The 16,537-nt window shown below is 34.0% G+C and overlaps 1 protein-coding gene across 2 annotated transcripts in view; it reads left to right on the forward strand.

Annotated features, from left to right (window-relative positions):
* The window catches only part of LOC140434177 (uncharacterized), a 929,087-nt gene that overhangs the window by 894,116 nt on the left and 18,434 nt on the right, over positions 1–16,537 (forward strand). The window lies entirely within an intron of this gene.

A 16,537-nucleotide genomic window follows, 5' to 3' on the forward strand; every position in this document is an offset into this window, starting at 1 on the left:
ATAAATGCAACAAAGGGGTTAATGTTTACTATCCGTAAAAATGAAATATTTCATTGCATTTAGGAACAAGTTTTTGTTTTGGACTTTTTCAACATCATTTAGAAACCGAAATATATGTAAAATACATTTTTTATATATCTGGTATATTTTGCATAAATTTCACATTTTTAAAAGAAATTGTTTAGATTTCATATGTTTACAAGAAATTTCATATATCTATATAAAAAAAATTTTAAAATTAAAATTTTTATAAAAAAGAATGTATAACGCCAATATTTTCTAAATTTGTCTTCAGACTTCGATCGAGATGGTTGTATTTTGCTACACTCCGACAAATTAAAATTAAATTGATTTTAAACTTGTTTTAAAAAACCAAGAAATTATTTATTGTGATTGTGTTTTTAAACATTCAAGTAAGTGATAACTATAAATTTGCTGTTTATTATCAATCCAATAATTATAATTCATATCTAAAACTAGCACAAAGTTAATTATATACATTGTTATGCGCTAATTGTTTAAAGCTAACTTCTACCTCCGATAGAAAGCTCCAGTGTAATTTACTTAGACTTCTCCAAAGCTTTCGACCGTGTTCCAAAACGTCGATTACTAGCTAAATTGGGTCACTATGGTATCCGCGGAAAGTTAAACATTTGGATTCAAGATTTTCTGTCCGACAGATACTTCAGGGTTCGTGTTGCGAAATACTCACTAAATAAGCCAGTCAAGAGTGGAGTCCCACAAGGATCAGTACTTGGACCGCTACTTTTTTGAATCTACACTAGTGATCTTCCGCTCATTGTATCCAGTAAATTTTCCATTTACGCTGATGATACGAAGTTATATGTGAATCAAACCATTAACCAGCATGTTCTTCAACTTGATCTTGATGCAATATTCAAATGGTCTTCAGAATGGTTACTTTCGCTTAACATTGAAAAATGCGTTGGTTTACATATCGACAAAATAACCCATCACTGCCGTACTTTATTAATGGACATTCCGGTCACCTCCCACAACGATGTCGGCGGGGTGATAATTAATAGTGACTTAAATTGATCTGATCACAGAGTGTCGGTGTGTAAACGTGCAAACTCGAAACTGTTTTTGATCGGTAAATGTTTTTAACTCTAACCTCTGTTAGTAAACTTTACTCAATATACGTTAGACATATTCTTGAGTTTGCCGGACCAGTGTGGAATCCAGATCTCAGTCGGGTTAAAATCCTACTTGAAAATGTTCAGCGTAAAGCCACAAGACTGGCATACATACGGCCGTGTAAGACCTAAATATGAAGATAGACTATCCATGGCTCATTTTACGACATTCGAGCAGCGACGTCTTCGAAGTGACCTAATTATATCCTTCCGTATTTTAAATCATAATTTTGGGAACCTAAACACCACATTCACTTTAAATCAAGACGAAAGATTAAGAGGTCATCGTTACAAATTAAAGAGAGAACAAACTACTGCAAGGTCCAGGGTGAACTTCTTGCTAAATAGATTATATCTGGAACAATTTGGATCAAGACACCATATCGGCAACTAGAGTTAACATCTTTAAAAACTTGATAGCGCTTTATTTTATTTATAGGATTATGTTATTTTCGGGCCGCATTATTTATTTATTGTTTCACAATTTTTGTATGATGTACTTAAATGTTTAACTTTACTTAACTTTATAATTGGTATTAGTTTTATAAGGATATTTTTTTGGTTTTTGGGCATAATAGGAGCTCGCTTCTCTGTCCTTATTTGTTATATAATAATAGTAATAATAATAATAATAATAATAATAATAATAATAAGCACACACATTAGAATATTTGCATATGCTGATTTACTGTGCAGCAACAGCAATTGCTAATGTTATGGGCATTAAGATCAGAACACGACGGGGTACCAACATCGGAAGGACTGGTAACAGAATAGCACCCTGGGAAAAACGACTGCTGGGGAAGATTGAATTACTGCGTAGGGACATTGGACAAATAACAGAATACATAAGAGGAGTAAGAAGTAGAAAAATCATCAAAAGAGCTGAAGAAATATTGTTTAACACTCTAAGACACTCACGACATGATCCAGAAAACAACACACCTCAACAATGCCTGGACACATTAAAACAAAAACTATCTGTTTACTCAGGCCGCCTGAGGAGGTACAAAGTTAGTAACCACCGGAAATGCGACAACATACTTTTTGAGCAAGCAGAGAAGGCTTTCTATAGGAAACTTAATTCCACTGTAGAAAATGCAAATAATAAATCCTACCCAAGCCAAGAAGAAATTCATGAGTTTTGGGGAAACCAACTTTCGACGCCAGCTACTCATAATAACAATGCTGGATGGATTGAACAAACGACGAACAACTGTCAACACTACAGTAATATTCCTTATGAACCTTTCACCACTGAAGAAGTCTCGAACATTATCAAAGAGCTTCATAACTGGAAATCTCCTGGACCAGACGGAGTTCAAAACTTCTGGCTAAAGAAGTTTTGGAGTGTTCATGAGCTTTTAACAGTATTTATTAATAATATTCTTTCTAATTCACAGGAAATACCATCATTTCTTACTCAGGGAACCACTTATCTAATACCGAAGGATCAAAGTAATACCCAAGATCCAGCAAAGTACCGCCCAGTTACTTGTCTTCCAACTTTGTACAAATTGGTCACATCCTGTGTGGCCCGGCGTATCTACCAACATTGTGCTCTGAACAATATCATAGAGCCTCAACAGAAAGGATGCGCTAAGGGCTCCATGGGCTGCAAAGAACAACTTATTATCGACTCAGTCATTTCTAACCAGGCATACACCAAAAAAAGAAACCTTTTTACTGCCTTCATTGACTACAAGAAGGCTTTTGATTCAGTGCCGCATGAATGGCTTATAGATATATTGAAAATATATAAAGTCGATGATAATCTCGTGACCTTTTTGAAGAATATAATGGCAGAGTGGAAGACTAAAATTCACCTTCAAATACCGGGTGAAATTAATATCGAAACTGAAAATATCCCTATTAACCGGGGGCTTTTCCAGGGGGACTCGTTGAGTCCACTTTGGTTCTGCCTAGCAATGAACCCACTATCTCAGCTGCTGAACTCTACTGACTCAGGTTTTAGCATCAAAAATAACAACACTGTTGTAGCGAAGCTTAATCATCTGTTGTATATGGATGATTTAAAACTAATGGCTTCCACTCGAAACCACCTAGATGAGATGCTAAAAACTGTAGAAAATTTCTCAAATGATATCAGTATGAATTTTGGACTAGACAAGTGCCGTATACTAAATATAGTCAGAGGAAAGATTCAGCCCGGAGGTTTCGATATGCAAGATGGCCAAAACATCGAGGCAATGAGTGAAAATGATATGTACAAATATCTCGGAGTAAAACAAGCGCGGAAAATTGACCATAAACAAATGAAAACTGAACTAACTTCGGAGTTCGTACGAAGAGTAAGACAACTAAATCGGTCATATCTTAATAGTAAAAATTTGTTTAAGGCATTAAATACGTACGCTTGTTCCGCGCTGAGCTACTCATTTGGTATTATAAAGTGGTCAAAAACAGATATAGAGGATCTTCAGCGGAAAGTAAGAACACTTCTCACAAAGGCGCAAAAACATCACCCACGCAGTGCAGTAGAGAGAACAACATTACCGCGGTATCAAGGGGGAAGAGGACTTATGGATATAGGTGAGCAATTGGATAAACAAATTGCTAATTTAAGAACTTATTTTCAGGTACAGGCTGAGACATCTACTTTACATCGAGCAATTTGCGCAGTAGATGATACGACGCCGCTTAAACTGAGGGAACAAGAAATGCGCATAAACCACCTGACTAAACAAGACAAAATGCGCACCTGGATGAGTAAACCTCTGCATGGGCGACATCTCAATGAGATCAGCCAAGAATATGTCGACAATACAGCGTCGAACTATTGGTTGACATCAGGAAAGATGTTTCCCGAGACTGAGGGTTTCCTACTTGCCATTCAGGATCAGGTTATTCCAACTAAGAATTACCTGAAATATATTGTTAAAGATCCTCAAGTCCAAAATGACAAATGCCGATATGGATGCCAAGCCCAAGAAACCATCCAACATCTTACCGGTGGCTGCCAGGCATTTGTCGGTACTGATTATAAAGAACGCCATGACTCAGTAGGAAAGATTATCCACCAAGAACTAGCTGAAAAACTGGGACTTCTCCAAACCGACCATCTTCCTTATTATCAATACGTCCCTGATAGAATGCTTGAAAATGACAACTACAAGCTATACTGGGACCGCACTGTGCTTACAGACCAACTAGTGGCCAATAATAGACCCGATCTCATACTAGTTAATAAAATTACTAGGCAAACAACACTTATTGATGTGGCGATACCCAACACCAATAATATACGAGTTAAATACAACGAAAAGATCGCCAAGTACAGAGATCTAGAAATACAAATCAGGAGACAATGGAGAATGGAAAGTACCCAGACGATACCCATTATTCTTTCTACCACTGGAGTCATCCCGAAGAGCCTCCTAGAAAACATAAAAAAGCTGGGTCTAAACGAACATCTATATAAGATTATGCAGAAAGCTGTGTTACTTTCGACGTCCAGATGCGTACGAAAATTTTTGGGAGATACACCGACATACCAAGTCACCTAGGACTCGATAACATGGAAAGAGTCCCACCAGAGCTCAATCCTTTTGATACCGTAGGTATCTGGGATGAGTGAATTTTCCCCTTAGAGGGAGTGTGAGCCGTATGGCTAAATCTGGAATAATAATAATAATAATAATCGGAGTTCGTGCGAAGAGTAAGACAACTAAATCGGTCATATCTTAACAGTAAAAATTTGTTTAAGGCATTAAATACGTACGCCTGTTCCGCGCTGAGCTACTCATTTGGTATTATAAAGTGGTTAAAAACGGATATAGAGGGTCTTCAGCGGAAAGTAAGAACACTTCTCACAAAGGCGCAAAAACATCATCCACGTAGTGCAGTAGAGAGAACAACATTACCGCGGTATCAAGGGGGAAGAGGACTTATGGATATAGGTGAGCAATTGAATAAACAAATTGCTAATTTAAGAACTTATTTTCAGGTACAGGCTGAGACAACTACTTTACATCGAGCAATTTGCGCAATAGATGATACGACGCCGCTTAAACTGAGGGAACAAGAAATGCGCGTAAACCACCTGACTAAGCAAGACAAAATGCGCGCCTGGATGAGTAAACCTCTGCATAGGTGACATCTTAATGAGATCAGCCAAGAATATGTCGACAATACAGCGTCGAACTATTGGTTGACATCAGGAAAGATCTTTCCCGAGACTGAGGGTTTCCTACTTGCCATTCAGGATCAGGTTATTCCAACTAAAAATTACCTGAAATATATTGTTAAAGATCCTCAAGTCCAAAATGACAAATGCCGATATGGATGCCAAGCCCAAGAAACCATCCAACATCTTACCGGTGGCTGCCAGGCATTTCTCGGTACTGATTATAAAGAACGTCATGACTCAGTAGGAAAAATTATTCACCAAGAACTAGCTGACAAACTGGGACTTCTCCAAACCGACCATCTTCCTTATTATCAATACGTCCCTGATAGAATGCTTGAAAATGACAACTACAAGCTATACTGGGACCGCACTGTGCTTACAGACCAACCAGTGGCCCATAATAGACCCGATCTCATACTAGTTAATAAAATTACTAGGCAAACAACACTTATTGATGTGGCGATACCCAACACCAATAATTTACGTGTTAAATACAACGAAAAGATCGCCAAGTACAGAGCTATAAATACAAATCAGGAGACAATGAAGAATGGAAAGTACCCAGACGATACCTATTATTCTTTCTACCACTGGAGTCATCCCGAAGAGCCTCCTAGAAAACATAAAAAAGCTGGGTCTAAATGAACATCTATATAAGATTATGCAGAAAGCTGTGTTACTTTCGACGTCCAAATGCGTACGAAAATTTTTGGGAGATACACCGACATACCAAGTCACCTAGGATTCGATAACATGGAAAGAGTCCCACCAGAGCTCAATCCTTTTGGTACCGTAGATATCTGGGATGAGTGAATTTTCCCCTTAGAGGGAATGTGAGCCGTATGGCTAAATCTATAATAATAAAAAATCAGGAGACAATGGAGAATGGAAAGTACCCAGCAGTACCTATTATTCTATCTACTACTGGTGTTATTCCCAAAAACCTCCTAGAGAACATAAAACAGCTGGGTCTAAATGAACATCACTATAAGACCATGCAGAAAGCTGTACTCCTCGCCACTTCCAGATGTGTACCAAAATTTTTGGGAGATACTCCAACATACCAAGTCATCTAGGGCTCGATAAAACGGAAAGAATCCCAGCAGAGCTCAATCCTTTTGATACCGTAGGTATATGGGATGAGTGAATTTTCCCCTTAGAGGGAGTGTGAGCCGTATGGCTAAATCTGGATTTCTTGAAATTGTTCATTTAGAGTCCCCGAGTAATAAACCTCTGTTTCTTTTAATTATTTTGGTCATACCTGCTATAGTAATAAAAGGTTTTAGGTAAATTAGTAGCATTTTAAGTGGGACGGGATTTTCCGAAATCCAAAACGGGCGGAAGTGTCGGTGAAGCTTTTGGGAATAAGTAGCTATATGAATCTCCGTAATTTAGATTAGTTTTGTGATTTATGATTTTTGCTTTAAACAAAGTAAACGTGTGTATTTAGGTACATTTTAAAAGTGCAATTATAGTGTAATTTTATTACGAAACCCGTGACTTTATATCGCGATGTCCAAACTAAGTGCTCGGATTCAGCTATATTCTGAATTAAAATGGATGAAAGAAAAGTATTTTGTCGAGCTTGCTCTAAAGTTATAAGTAAATATTTTCATTTTAAGACAAGTGCAAGGCATCGTCCACGTATATTTCGGTACAAAAAACATATGAATAAGCTTTAGCTTTTTGTTTCAGATTTCTTCTGATAGAAAATTTTTAATCGATCAGCAGCAAAGATACCTACACACCTTAAAAAGTGTGAAAAAATTTCTTAAAAGGCAATTCAAAAGGGCAGTTGACAATGGTTCTTTAATTTATGAAATAATTATTCTACCTCTAGTTTTCTAGAACCTACACTTTATTTTAGAAAGTGTATCTTCTCCTTTATTCTTTTTTCAATTGTTGGTTTGTATTAGTTACTAGCTAGCTATAGCTATGATGATTGCCGAGCTCCGCCGCGGAGATGGCACTTAATGAAGATTAGTTACTACAGAGATTTTTCTAAAATACGATAAATTACTCACATAATATAAGAATATGTCTTTGAATGACAAAAGTCCTCTGCTCTCTAGCACATAGCCTTGAACATCTTTCCTTAAGATAAAAGTACTCTCTGCAGCTGTAACAACTAGGAGATTTTTCTAATGAACCTGCATTTATGGTTTTTATAGACTTATTTCAGTTTTTCATTTTGATATTGTAAAAATTTTTGAAAAAATAATAGTTTTCATAATTTCATAAATACCTTTAAGAAGAATTTTCAATGCAATTTCTCAATAAAATTCAATGAAAAAAAGTGCAAAACAGTTGTAGTCTATTAAAATGCACAAAGTTTTAAATATTTTGTTACCATTTAAACAATATTATACGCTGCAAAAATAGCATAAATTTTAAAAACAGACGAGTTACTAACAGCATCCGCCAACAGCAACTGATTACTGTCTTGTAAACGGACCAGATTGATTATTGAGCCGGAAATTGAGCCGAAAAAAAAACTAAAAAAGAGATTGTGTTTAACTGTCTAGTACAATTTTCGTAAGTTCCATTGGCAGAAAATGTGCTTATTAGTCAACTTAATGACGCCTACAAAGTATCTGTATAATTTTAGTGCTGCTTTCTACTGTTTATAATTGACGGTATAAAAGATTAACAGTTTTTTGAAATTAAAACGACATTGTAAAAGGAAAATAATAAAACAAGAAATGTTCAAAAGACGTAAATATAAAAAGCTTAAATCTCGCTGGTATGGTAGTGTGAGCCCCAATTAGTGACTGTGCTCGACACGATTTTGTGTTTCTTTGTTTTCGCTAAGTATGGGATTACGTTTTCCTCTTAGAGAGTGGGAAGGTCGGCAATGGCGTAACTCTATGTCAAGCTGGTCGTTTGTCTTTCGGAACAATAAACTTTGATATACTTCTGGGCTTCGGTAATTGTATGGGTAGTCGGCGAGTGGTCTTGAATTAACTTACTATTGAATAGTTGAAAACTAGCAAGAAAAGGCAGGATTAAATATGTCGAATAAGTAATTTGAAATTATATCATTCTTTAATTGATTTTGTTGAATATTGAGACTATTGGGACGTTCAATCGATACACCTAGAGTTGAGTATCAAAAATCTAGACACTAATTTCTGAGAAATGATACTTGAGTTTTAACAACATTGTTGTCAGGTTGTGATTATAGATAATATTAACTTGAGACAGTAAAGCCTTGAATTAGTAAAGTTTCGTCTAAATAGTAGATTTTTCTCCTTCATGACGATAGTCTTGGATTTTTTTTTCCGATAATGTCTTTGCCACTAAATAATATTTTCTCTTTCTCTAAGAATACTGTTCCTACTTCTTTTTATACATATTTATTGTTTATTTACCTTAATGTTACAATAATATATGTTGTGATATTTTGGGTATCAAAGCATCGGAATACATTTTATCTGGGACTTTCTTTAAGGCCGGAAATTTATTTCGAAAAAAGAAAGCATGAATTGTTTTAAGAATGGCAGATCTACGTAATATCCTCTTTAAGCTGAATATGTTTGTTTCTCTGGTTTCGATTTTTTCAACAGAGGTATATGACTTACCTTCACGTTGTTTGGATTTTTTTATAATTCTGTGAATACTTCTCGTATACACTTTAGTCAAATCGCTATATGTAGTTACAACGTCAATGACCAACATATTTTGATTCTTTTCACCAAGTCCTTAATAGACGTTATAAGTATATAATAGTTTTTTCCACACCAGTTATTGTGTGTTTGAAAATTATATATTAATGTGATATTAAAAGTCAGAGGTGCGCCAAGCAATTAATTAGCTAATTAATTAATTAATTAAACTTATTTAAATGACTCTTGGAATATATAAGTAGAAAAGTATGACTTACAATATTTTACTGGATCAGCTTCCGTCAGATACACTTACTCCACAAAAACTCACAAACATTCACTTCTAATGCTTACTATCACTTGGAAACCGCCAGAGAAAAACGACTGTTCGCCTTGCACCCTTGGAAAACAACTGATTATCTTTTTCTCTCAAAAAACTAGCTAAACTCTCATTCCTACATACCTATCCCACTTTTTTTCAATCTCCTCCAATCAGAGTTCGTCACACTTATCCCCATCTACCATTTAGATAACAAACAACAATTTTACCTACAATTATTAATTTCCTAAAAACTATTAACATGCTAATCGGTTTCTACAAATTCTTAAGAACTAACGGAGAAATTTAATTTCTAAATAATCTATTCTATTGTCTTATTCACTGTACAAGTCCATTTGGAAAACCCGGTCGCATTGTTCTATAACTTCACTTAAGCTCACTCACGTCACTCGAATATAGTTTACAAAGAAAATAATTTATGCATATCTTAAATTTTGTTTACTACAGGCCATCCAGGATAATCGACTTTCATTTCTTCGAAATATCTTTTATAGTTGAATTATTTGAATTATTATATTTTGTACTTTGAAATCTATTAAGAGCACACCAATATTATTTTCAATTTTACACATCATAACAATATATGAGTTTAGTAATGTAAGGTCAACAAAATGGAAAAAAAATTTTATGCTACCACTTTTTAGATTTTCTATCCAATTCGTAGCAAGATACTTATATCTCAGACTTACGTACAAAGCCCATATATTTATTGTAATCGTTTACTAATGGCTTGCAATTAATTTCCACTGATGTCCCATCCTTTTGTTTTCTCTTCACAGTGGCATTTACATTTTCTTCAGGTTTGTGAAAATTGCTTAGAAAATGAATGGGTTTTTATCTATCCATTGCACTTTGAAACACTCCTTTTCATTTTTTTATTTATTTTAAGTTCATTTGGAAAACTTATTTCTATCTTTTCAAGCTGTTCCATATGCATAAATCCTGTCTTTTAGAAAGTCGCGTTGTAATGCAACAGAATTAAAATAGTTATCGAAATAAACTTCATAAGTTTATAACTAAGTAAGTAACTAACTATAACTACTATAAGTAAGTAACTTCTTGCCCCGAGGTGTTGCTACCTTACATGTTTTACTTTTCCGGAGTATATTTGGAATTGTAAAACATATCCTGACGACTGATCAGCATGTACCCATACCCTATAACCCCTTTTTATGGGCTTCATCGGCATATATTGGCGTAAACTACTTCGTCATACATGAAGAAATAAACTGATTCCTGAGAGCAAAATTGGCAGTTTAACTGGGCAACTTTTTCATTCTCATCAAAAAGTTTATTCTCAAAAACACTTTATTTTTTCAACTGTTGTGGGAGTGTTGTTCTTGTTATTTTTTTGGACTACGTATAAATTTGTTTGGAAAACAAGTATATTCAACAGGTTCTCACTAAACGAATCAGACAGAATTTAAAAGGAATCTCTAAAGTATCAGGAACATTTGTCCAACGTTTTCTGAGAAAGAATGGAGTTTAGAGACAATATTTGGGTAGGTGGTCTATTTTAACTTATTAAGAATAATAACTGATACCTCATCTTTAGCATCAGTCACTATCATGCACATTGTTCTTATTGTCTGAAATATCATTTTGTTTATTTAAAATACCTGACTTCAGTCATGTCGATATCTTCATCTTCGTTCTCCTTAGAATCTGATACGTCAGATCGTTTCGATGTGATATCACTTAGTAAATCGTAAGCGTCATTACTTGTTATTGCACTCAAATTAAGACGTATTTTAATTTTGGAATTCTGTAACAAAACATACCTATTAATTACCGATCCACCGATAGAACCATCAATCAAAATATCAAAATTCACTTAGTTATCTAAGCAGTTCATAAAGACCTAATACGGTAACACATAAATTCATCTATTTATCAACAAATGAACACAATACATACCTTTTATCAGTAGAAGAATGTTTGTTTTTGTACAGCAATAAATAACCTCACTTTCATTCACGTGTGAGCGCGCCAAATGTATAATGTAATATGCATAACTACCACTAGAATTTTGTAATAGCATGATAGGTGAAATACGCGACGTATACATCGCTTTCCATCTGGTGATCCTAGCGTACGACTACTGGAGCAGTAGGAAAAAATTTGTTTAAAGTTGGCTCCAGCTCCACAGTGAAGCCACTAAGCGGCAAAGGGTTAAGGACATTAGCGATCATCATGGCCCATTTAACTCTGTCTGCAGCAGTTTTAAAAAAATATATTGTTATTTTTCCACTTCATTGCTTTAACTTTTTTAACCAGGACATGTGTCATCTCCCCTGTCCTCTTTTTCCTTCCACTTTCCCGTGTATAACCAATCACGTCAACTCATATTTTTCATTTATTAGTATGTGACCAAACTAGCTCATTTTTCTACCCTATATATCATTATACCCTAGTATACCATCATAAATTTTCTTTTTGCGTTCATAGCGATCTCTTTATCCTTAAAAAATGTGGGACAATCACATATTCCCCAACAATACTATCCCAAACTCTGACTGTTAATGAAGTGGGGTTGCTTACTGCATAGTAATGAAAATTATGCCTATTCACTTTTTCGTTTTTGTGAAATGTGGCTTCGTCTTCAAAAAGCACATAATGAGACCTATAACATCATTTTTTGTGATAATGTTAAAATTTGGATCATAATAATAAAATTTATAAGGTTGCGGTAAAAAAACATGATAATCTACTATTTATTTTTACGAAAAGCTTGGTACTAGTTTAGTAACATTGTTTATGCTTTATTTTATGCAGATTAAGCATTACAGACATAAGAAAACTACAGACCAATTTCCATTATTTGCAATCTATCGAAAGTCTTTGAAATAGTTTTGTATAATCGTATTTACTCACGCACTCGTAATCAGCTGTCTCAATATCAACATGGTTTTGTCTCCAATCGGTCCACTGTGACAAACTTATTAATGGTCACACAATATATCTCAGCGGCCCTAGATAATAGAGGTCAAGTTGACGTCATATACACAGACTTTACGAAGGCGTTCGACAGAATTCACCACGGCGTATTACTTTCTAAATTGTGTCTCTTTGGTCTTTCTGAGGATGCCGTGACTTTTATGAGATCTTACTTGTCAAATAGAACGCAGTTTGTTGCTTATAATGGTTACAAATCGGAAAAGTACCTAGCTTCTTCAGGGGTTCCATAAGGTTCTAATCTAGGTCCATTATTGTTCTTGTTATTTATTAACGATCTGTGTGAATCAATTTCTGCACCATGTTTATGTTATGCCGATGATTTAAAGATTTATTCATTGATAAGCGACCTTAATGATTGCCATTTTCTGCAGAGTGAACTGAATCGAGTACATGAATGGTGTAATGCAAATCATTTGAATCTTAATGCCAATAAGTGCAAAGTAGTTAGTTATTCTAGGAAACAGTCTAATATATACCATCCTTATATTATCGACGGCAATGAACTTGAACGTTTGAATAAAATTAAAGACCTTGAAGTTACATTTGATTATAAACTCACCTTTGTTGAACATGTTAATTTAAAAGTTAAAGAAGCACTTAAATCTTATGGATTCATAATTAGAAATAGTCGAAATCTCACTAATACCAAGGCAATTAAATTACTGTATTACACTTTTGTATGCTATAACCTGGAATATGCCTCTGTCATTTGGTCACCTTTTTATGATGTACATATCCAAATTAAAAAGCAGGTGCAGCGTAAATTTTTTAAATTTTTGTCTTTCAAAATTAACGGCATATATCCCAAGAGGGGCATCAGCAATAGTGAGTTGTGTAGCGGTTTGGACGTAGTATCATTAGAATCTAGACGAATTAATGCCTCCCTAATATTCCTGTACAAGCTACTACACAATCTCATTGACTGCCCTGATATTCTTCGACAAATAAATTTTAACGTTCCATCTTATCCAGTGAAAAATTCGATTACGTTCAGAAATACACAAGCTAGAACTAATCTTATGTTAAATTCTCCTCTATTTCTTATGTGCAACTATTATAATTCCGTAAGTGCTTACTGCGATATATTTCACTGCAGTTTAAAGCAGCTTACTAGGATGGCTGAGATCTACCTGAGAAGTGATTGAGTAGTTTCTTTATGTTAAGGTAAAATACTCGAAAAATGTGTTATTTAGTTAGTACCTATGAATTATTAATATTTCATTTAACTTTAGTATTGTATTTTGTGCTATAAATGGATTCTGTTGGACAATAAACGCTATTATTATTATTATTATTATTACATTTATAACTGTATCCATTTTATAAAATATTTGTCACCAAGAGAGCACGTTAGTTAGATCTAAAGCAAGTTACTTAAATAGATCTAGGCAAATTATATTTTATAGTAGCGTATATAAATTGGTAAATTTAATGTTAGAATGTGATAAATACAAAAATTAAGAAGTTTATTGTAGTAAAATATGTTTTCTCAGTTTTGAAAATATTTTTTTATCTTATGGTGGATATTATAATATGCTTAGCTCTTCTTCTCATATTTACATGTACATGTTTTATATTTTGTGCATATACAATAAAGATTATTTTACACATTACAAATGTTATAACCCAAAGCAAAAAAATTGATGTTTTTTTTTCGATAACTGTATATTTTTCGAATTTTCACTGTTTAATAATTCTAGTAAAGAATCTTCTTTACTGGAAAATTTAAAATAAAGCACATCCTTCTTTTTACGATAAATTCTTTAGAGGTTTAAAATCGATTATTTTGCTCTACACTCTTCGGTTTCGCCTACCATTTATTATTTTAAAGCTGGAAAGCAATAAACGACCGAGTTGATATAATTGACGTGTTTATGTTGTCCCAAGAAACTACAAATGGATGCATTTTCTTCGGTGACAAACATACTTTAAGTGGTTTTGAAGCTGCGGGTCAACTCCCAAGCGTTTTAAAATAGTCAACTGGTATTATAAAAGATGAAAAATTGCTGCTGGTCGGACTTTAAAGTAGTGGTGCATTTAAACACCGGCGTATCAAAAAAAGGGTTTAAATTATATTTGTTGCCCTTTTTTAGCTTCAAATAAATTTATTTGTATTGTACGGCACTATAGTGTATTTTTATGTATGAGAGAGTAATAAAACAATAAATTATGTATGCAAATCCCTAAACTGTTGATACGGGTGACTCAATGAAAAACAGATAATTGTCAACAAGTTTACAGAAGTATATAGGAAAACAATTTTAAATTGAGTATGACCACCAGGTATAAAGGTTGGAGCAGAATAGAATACAATAGTTGTGAGCGTTACTAATCCCTAAATAAGGTTGCCAGTGTCGGAGTGATGGAGGTTAACAGGTACTAATGAATTTGCAAGAAATGTAAGATGTTTATTTTATTGGTTATATATAACCAATAAAAGTTTAATAAGTACCTACCTATTTGCAAAATAAAGTTTAATTCTTTAGATAAAATAAAACGTTTTATTTTATCTGAAATGAGTGCATTCCACGAAGTAAGGGTTTCAACAATCAAACATTTAATTCTTTAATTCCAGGAATCTACGACAGTAATTGACTAGATAATTACCTTCTAAACTTATTCCACAGAAAATGTGATAGTGGGTTTTTCCATTTTGTATATAGGAAGGTCCAAGTGGCGTATTCAAAATTCTTAACAGTTCACTAAAAGTAGGTACTTCAGTTGCAAGGTGCAGTTTATTGTGTATACTAGTGTTATGGAAAATTTGGAAGTGCCGTGTAAACGCCGAAAAATTGGTCCTCTAACAGTTAATGAAAAAACATTAATATTTAATTGTTTTAAATCATTTACAGACAAACGTTTATGTGAAAGTGTTGATGAGACCGTTGAGTTAGTTAGCAGTACACTTGGTGTTGGGAAATCTACGATTTACAGAGTTATTAAAGAAGAGAAATGTGGTAGTTTTCAAATGCCACGTAATGCTCCAGGGAAACCAAAATTTCAAATAGAATATCATTTTAAAGAAGGACTTCGACGGAAAGTGCATGAATTCTTCTTTAGACAAGAATTTCCAACATTGGATAAAGTTCTTGTCTCAGTTCGAGATGATAAGGATTACCCAGAAATGAGTCGAAGTAGTCGAAGTCGATATTGTCATATGGAGAAGACATTTTCTAAGAACCATAAAGGAAATGAGAAACCAAAAAAGAAAAATATTTTATCTTGATGAAACATGGATCAACGAGGGTCATACACCAAAATAAATTTTGGCAGGATGAAACTGTTACAAGTCAAAGGCACGCTTTTGTAAATAACTTATCTACTGGTTTAAACCCACCATCAGGAAAGGGACGCAGGCTGATAATAGTACACATTGGCAGTTCAGACGGTTTTGTTGAAGGTGGTTTATTAACTTTTGAATCAACTCGTACCGGTGACTACCATGAAGACATGAACGCTGATGTCTTTCAAGAATGGTTCGAACAAATGATAGATCTTCTTCCTAAGAACTGTGTAATAGTAATGGATAATGCAAGTTATCACTCCAGACTTATAGAAGGACTGCCCACAACCAAGTGGTTAAAAAAAGACTTGCAGAATTGGCTGAGTTCAAAAAATATTACGTACCATCCCGGATCTATAAGAAAGGAACTTTATTCGTTGTGTGCCCTTCATAAAGAAAAATTTAAAAAATACGAAATTGATGAAATTGCCAAAAATCGTGGAATGACAGTACTTAGATCCCCACCATATCATTGTGAATTAAACCCGATTGAACTGGTATGGGCACAGATAAAGATTGAAGTTTCAAGAAAAAATACCACTTTTAAAATTCATGATGTTAAACAGTTGTTTTTGGAGGCCGTAAATAATGTAAAACCTGAAAACTGGGAAAAGGCAGTAAATCACACTATTAAAGAAGAGGAAAAAATGTGGAAGATGGACAATATTACTGATAAAATGATCGAGCCAGTTATTACAAATCTTGGTTCTGAAAGTTCATCTTCTGAATCTGATTTGGATTTGTAACAAGTAGCTGTAAGTTTTATATTAATATTTTTATTTATCTATTTAACATACCTTAGACGGTTTTAAAAACTCTTTTTCTCTTTTGTAATTTTTAAAAATTAAAAAAAATGTGAATTTTTTAAAACCCTTTTTAATGTAGGCCAGTCAGTTCTAATATAGTGTGTGATAAAAAAGTTCACTTTTGTTTACATACACATAACACTTTATAACACTGAAATAATTCATTTATTTTTTACAATTATTCAAAGTAATTTTTCAATTAATCTTGAGCACGCCCATGGAGTGGTCGGAGCTACCA

The sequence above is a fragment of the Diabrotica undecimpunctata genome, chromosome 2 (genome assembly GCF_040954645.1).
Source record: "Diabrotica undecimpunctata isolate CICGRU chromosome 2, icDiaUnde3, whole genome shotgun sequence".
In the NCBI taxonomy this organism is placed as follows: Eukaryota; Metazoa; Arthropoda; class Insecta; order Coleoptera; family Chrysomelidae; genus Diabrotica; species Diabrotica undecimpunctata.